Here is a 5,894-nt window from a genome sequence, read left to right as displayed (position 1 = left end):
TCGGTGGTTGCCTCTCTGGGTACCAGCTGGGCCCAACTCAATTCACATTCTTGTCTGAGCTTGCCCGCCCTGCCTGGGCTCCGCGAGGCCGGGGCAGAGCCAGGCACCATGGCTACTCCGTTGCCACAACCTCTGAGGGGCAGGATGCGTTCGCTGTCCCCTTTCTTCTCTTCTTTTGGTCAGTTTCAGCGGGGCTCCCTGTGGTCCCTGGGATGGGAGAGGAAGGGGTGTGTATTGGTGCTTACCTCATCATCCTCAAAGCTGCCCACGCCGAAGAGTGTGAGCTCCATGAACGTCCTGGGGTGCTTTGAGATTCCTGCCTCTGGGCGATTGCAGAATATGGCCTGGGGCGCTCCATTGCCATTTCAGTTCTCCTCTGCTTTTCAGGGGATGTCAGTTTTGTGGAGCATTGTCCATTGTTTTCAGAGTTAATCCCAGTAACTCAGCCACCATTACTGGTAACTGCAGCTTTCCTATTGACTGGTATGCTTTAATTTTGAAAGTGGCTATGTTTTTAAAATTTAAAATTAAAAAATTAAATTTTTATATTTAAATTTTAATTTAATTACCTATTTTAAAATTAATTTTAGTAAAATTAAAATTTAATTTTACTAAAATTAAATTTTAATGTTAAAATGCATATTTAAAACATATTCTCTATTAATATCAAACATCAAACATTGTATTTTGGTTTCCAGTTGTATCATAGAGAGCCATTCATTAATTTTAGACTCCTTTCCATCCTCCTGGGATTCTAAACCCCTCAGAAGGATGAAGACATTGAATGTCGCAGAGGAGAAATCTGAGGCCAACCTGACTTACTTTTTTGTCAGCAACGTCTTTCCATTTGTGCTTTTATTTTTGTTTCCTGCATGGTTGCTTGCCTTCTTTCTACTTACCCCTTAAAACTCAAGATTCTTATCAATATATGTCTGTGAGGTTTTACTGCGTGCAAATCCAGTTTTTGCTAGTGAGAAACCATTTCAGACTTTGGATTCAAGCTTTCTCCATCTTTAACAAAGATTTACTCCGCAGTTGTTGCCTCTGTTCCATTTGTTCTGGGCTCTTCTTCATGAAAAGCTGACTCCTCTCCATCCTCTGCATTGTTACCTGCTGTATCCTCTCTCACTATCTTAATTGTTTTGTTCTTTTCCACCCCATCTCACTCCTTGGAAGGTCAGGAACCCTTTGCTCACTGATCCAATGGTTTCTTGAGGGGTCAGTTCCCTCATTGAGAGCCTCTGGCCCTGTTTTATTTTGTGTCACCATCATTTCTTTCCTTTAATTGTTCTTCATCAACTTCCTTTTAATTAGTCACCGCCTTTCATCCTGTCGATTACTCATTCATCCTTCACTCTTGAATCTGAGAGTTCTATTTTTTAAAAGGTATTTTTGAGAGCTCCCATAGGTGCTCTCCAACTTTACTAAAGTTTCTTTTTTTCAGTTTTTGTTACACATTTTCCAAAAGTGATCTTTTTTGATATTGTGAGTTCTTCTTCTTCTTCTTTTTTTTTTTGACATCACAGAATCTTTGGGATTTGTTCTTCTCTTCACTCATTATTGAATGCAGAAAGGTCTCTTCAGGTCTGGTGAATGGTCATAAAGAGAGTGGGTGGGTCCTACTAAAATGAATCTTAGTGGGACAAGTCTGTCCTACGAGACACCCCCCAAGGGTGGAGAGGGGGGTCCTGGGCAATTCTGGCAGGTGGGTCCTTCCTTGCAGATCCCCTCACTCTGCTCATCCATTCAATTATTCCCCCACCTACTATTGTTCCTGCACGTTCTCTATACTGTACATTCTATTTGGTGCTGAGCCTGGAAATAAGACAGCTGTGGCTAGCCTGCATTACTATAGAAGAAACAAATCTAAAATGACTCATTATATAATTTCGTTATGCAGTTTAATATGTCATGAGAACTACCATACAACAAGGTAGATTTTTTTTTCAAGGCACATTTAATTTAATATCAAGAGTGTGATACAAAAGCCCTAAATACAGTGAAGGAAATACATTCCCCCATTAACACCAATGACATTTCTCTTTCAGCATGTGCCCACTGAATGGAATGGGGATTTAATAAATTTCACTGCTAAAAAAAAAGTAATGCATTGAGTCTCATCACAGCCAATGTCCTTATACAATCTATTGGGTTGTTGGAAAAGTCATGACACAGGTTTGCAACATATGGCACTAGTTCATTTTTGGAAGTACTAGAGTCATTCGCATCTATATTATTGCTATGTGATTTGAAGGCTAACAGTTCTACCTTCATTCTAAAAAAAAATTGGGTGATTTGGTTAGTTTTGGAGATTTTACAACAAGTTGAAGATGGAAGACCAAACTGCATTTTTGCCATATTTTACTCTTTACTTCCATAAAGGGAAGAACGCATGTCAAACTTGTGAAAAGTTGCATAAAGTTTACAGTGACAATGCTCTACAAGAACATCAGTGCCAACGATGGTTCACGAAATTCTGTGCTGGTTATTTTGATCTCAATGATGCTCCTCAGTCAGGGAGGCCCACCAAGGTTGATGATGACAAAATAAAGGCATTGACTGAGTCAAACCTATGTTACATGACATGAGAGATTGCAGAAACATTAGACATCCATCATTCAAGTGTTCATGACCATCTGAAGAAGTTGAGATACATAAACAAGCTCAATATTTGGGTTTCGCATGAACTCAAAGAAGTTCATTTGACAGTGTGTATAAACATCTGCAATATGCTCATTAAACATGAGGAAAATGATTTTTTTTGAAGCGATTGATAACTGGTGATGAGAAGTGGATTGTTTACAACAATGTGGTGTGCAAACAGTCTTGGTCCCGATGTGATGATTCGCCTCAAACGACATCAAAAGCAAACATTCGTCAAAGGTAAGTTATGCTCTCAGTGTGGTGGGATTTTAAAGGTGTCGTGTTTTTCGAACTCCTATCAAGGAACCAAACAATCAATTTGAATGGGTACTGTCAGTGATTGGACAATTTGAATGAATCCATCATCTAGAAACGTTCAGAGCTTTTAATTATAAAGGAGTTGTGTTCTATCGCAACAGCGCGAGAGCACACACAAGTTTGATCACCCGTCAAAAATTACTGGAGCTTGGATGGCATGTGTTGCCACACCCATCATACTTGCCTGACTTTGCGCCATCTGACTTCCACTTGTTTCACTCTCTTCAAAACTCCTTGCGTGGTATAACNGCATGCTTAATTTAAAAATTAGATTAAAGGGCAATTTACTTTGATAAAAATATTAAAATAATGAATAAATGACAGTCAACTTTTTGGATAGGGTCTAATCTCCCCCTGGAAGCGATCTCCCATGGGAAAACTAAGAAGATTTTGGCAAAGAGCGCTGAGCCATTCTCAGGAAAGATGTGCTTATTAAGCAGTGAAGTCAAGTTCTTCTTGGGAACATGAAAGTGAGGATTGATGCTGTAAAATGCAGACATTCCAAAAACTATACTCCGAATCATGGTGAAAATGAGAATATAACAAAAATAAAGCTGGAAAAGTGAATGGCTAGCTTTTATTAAGCCACTCCTGTTTCCTGGGCACTTTACATTCATTATTTCATTTACTTTTCATAGCAAGGTAAATACCATTTTTATGGACAAGGAAACTGAAATTTAGAGAGATTACGTAAATCACTAGTGTCGCAAAGCAGAGGCGCTGGGATTGAAAACAGGTCATGCTGAAGTTTAAAGCTGGAGGCGCTGCCCCTGGAATGCAGAAGAAATTAACAGGGAGACAGAAATGAGAGAAGATGAGGCATAGGGCTCTGAGGTCCGCGGAGAGCTGGAAGAGGATATCATCAGGGTCCTTATTCCATTCTAGAACCTAATAAAATAAAGTATAATACTGGTGACTATTAATACAAGAAAACCAGTCCTCAAAAATGGAAGCGTGATGACCCAGGTGGATAAAATAGAAAGCCTCACCCCGAGACCGTCGGAGCCTGAGGCGCCCTCCCCGCTGCCGCTTGCTCGTGGCAGGTCCTCTGCAAAGCTCCACAAGCTCTCTCTAACCTCATGTCCTTCTTCCTCATGCTGACGGGAGCCTCCTTTGGTGCGGGTTTGTGTCTGTCCACTCACTGGTCTTCAGCTCTCACGGAAAGCTACCTCTGTTCCAGCCCAGGAGCCACCTGCCTGGGCATTTAAGACATGATCAGTATTTCTTTGCCCCAACGGACTTTGTGCAGAGAGACACTTACAAGGTAAGCTGCTTTCAGAAAGCGTGTTTNGAGTGCTCCCATAACTCCATGCTTCAAACAGTTTAAACCTGGAATTTGACCCCACACCTTCATGTTTGTATGGTCCTCACTAAGATTATTTACAGTATTAGCAACCATTCAAAGAACACATTGACTTAAGGCTCAAGCAAGTAACATGGAACTCCAAACTAAGTGGTTAGATATACGAAATACTTGTATTGGCATCTACTAGGTGATTCTCTCATAACTAAGTTGTTTCTTAGAAAATAAATACTTTAAAGGCAAAATCCACCTCATTTGAACTTTGACCCAGAAGTTCAACAATAACCAAAAGTCCAGCCATGTTATTGGCAAAACTGGTATACAGGTTTCTGAGTCACTATGCTCAAGGTTAAGAACAATGCATATTACACATTTACATTTTACTGGAATTTTGCATGTTCAGTTCATAATTTTAAATCTCTAGGTTTTCATTCCTCCAAACTGTCTGAAGACACAGTGTGCCACAGGCTTAAGATTTCTGTTTCTCTATTTTCTTCAAACAGAAACATTTCTCAAGTGTCTACATGTTCTAGAAGGGGAATATTTTGGAGGTGGCCACTTCTTTGGAATTGTCTGATGCCATCAGGCCTCTGAAGCAAAGGGAGCAGGAAGAGAAAAAAGCTGAAACACAAGGTTCATCTGGTAAGTTTTATATTAACCTTTACAAGCTGGATCGTATAAGAATGTGGCTTTTTTTGGCTCAGAAAGTCTGAGTTTTTGTGTGGAAATGTGTACTTGGCTGTCCCAGTGTAGCTTCCTCATGGTGGGACCATCTGGGGTGTCTTGACTGGGGAGTGTGATTTGTCTACCTATAAGGCGTAAATGTCCAGGCACTTTGTTCACTTGGGGCTTGTTCCATTTTATTTTTAGGAAAAACAAGTTGATGGCTGGGCCTGCCGTTGTTGGGCTCGGTTGGGCCACCCTAGGCAGCTGGACTTGCTATGGTGCTGGGTTTGAGGGGTACGCTGATGCATTTCTGCTCCTTGTGGCTAGTCCATTACAAGTATGTTTTCCTGTGTGCAGACTCTTGCTGTGGTTGCTTTAGTTTTTCTCCTGACTCCCTTAAGCCAGTTACGCCATTAGACTTAAGATCTGTGTGTTTGCCCTCCAAAGCTTGCCATGTGCTTCAAACTGTTTCCATCTTAGTATTAACTCTTCTTGTGCTACAACTTTGAAGTCTTTTTCACTCAGTTGTACCTTTTTGGGAAGAGGTTCCTTGTTGGTCATCTTGAATTCAAGTGGCCTCCCAAATGCAACCACTGGGCCGCCATTGGGGAAGGGGGAGACCTCGCAGTACTGAGGAGGGGGCTGTACCTTGGGGACAGGCCCTGTGGCCCCTGGAGTGCAGTGGCTCTCGGGGGCCCAGAAGTTAGATTTTAATAACCAGCTCCCTGCTGGCCTCTGCTCCTGGACAAGGTATAGGTTCTCGATGGGATCAGAATTCCTTCAGTGACACCTTGGTGCCACGAATATTCTGCCTGTAGCTTCAGGTAGGACACCGCCCCTTGGTTCAATTATGCTTGGTGAAACTGTTGAATAAACCATGGGTCCTTCTAGTGAATGGCGTTTTTAAAATGTTGACCTATAGAAGCGAGGTGCTTTCCAAATAGAATGTTCCCTGTGTGTGCTC

General features: G+C 41.5%; 1 pseudogene; it reads right to left on the bottom strand.

Moving 5' to 3' along the window:
- Positions 1-4,793: 4,793 nt before the first annotated feature.
- Positions 4,794-5,491, bottom strand: LOC109383549 (pre-mRNA-splicing regulator WTAP-like; annotated as a pseudogene).
- Between the last annotated feature and the right edge of the window lie 403 nt (positions 5,492-5,894).

The sequence above is a fragment of the Hipposideros armiger genome, unplaced genomic scaffold (assembly GCF_001890085.2).
Source record: "Hipposideros armiger isolate ML-2016 unplaced genomic scaffold, ASM189008v1 scaffold_85, whole genome shotgun sequence".
In the NCBI taxonomy this organism is placed as follows: Eukaryota; Metazoa; Chordata; class Mammalia; order Chiroptera; family Hipposideridae; genus Hipposideros; species Hipposideros armiger.
This window is presented reverse-complemented; position numbering and strand designations above follow the sequence as displayed.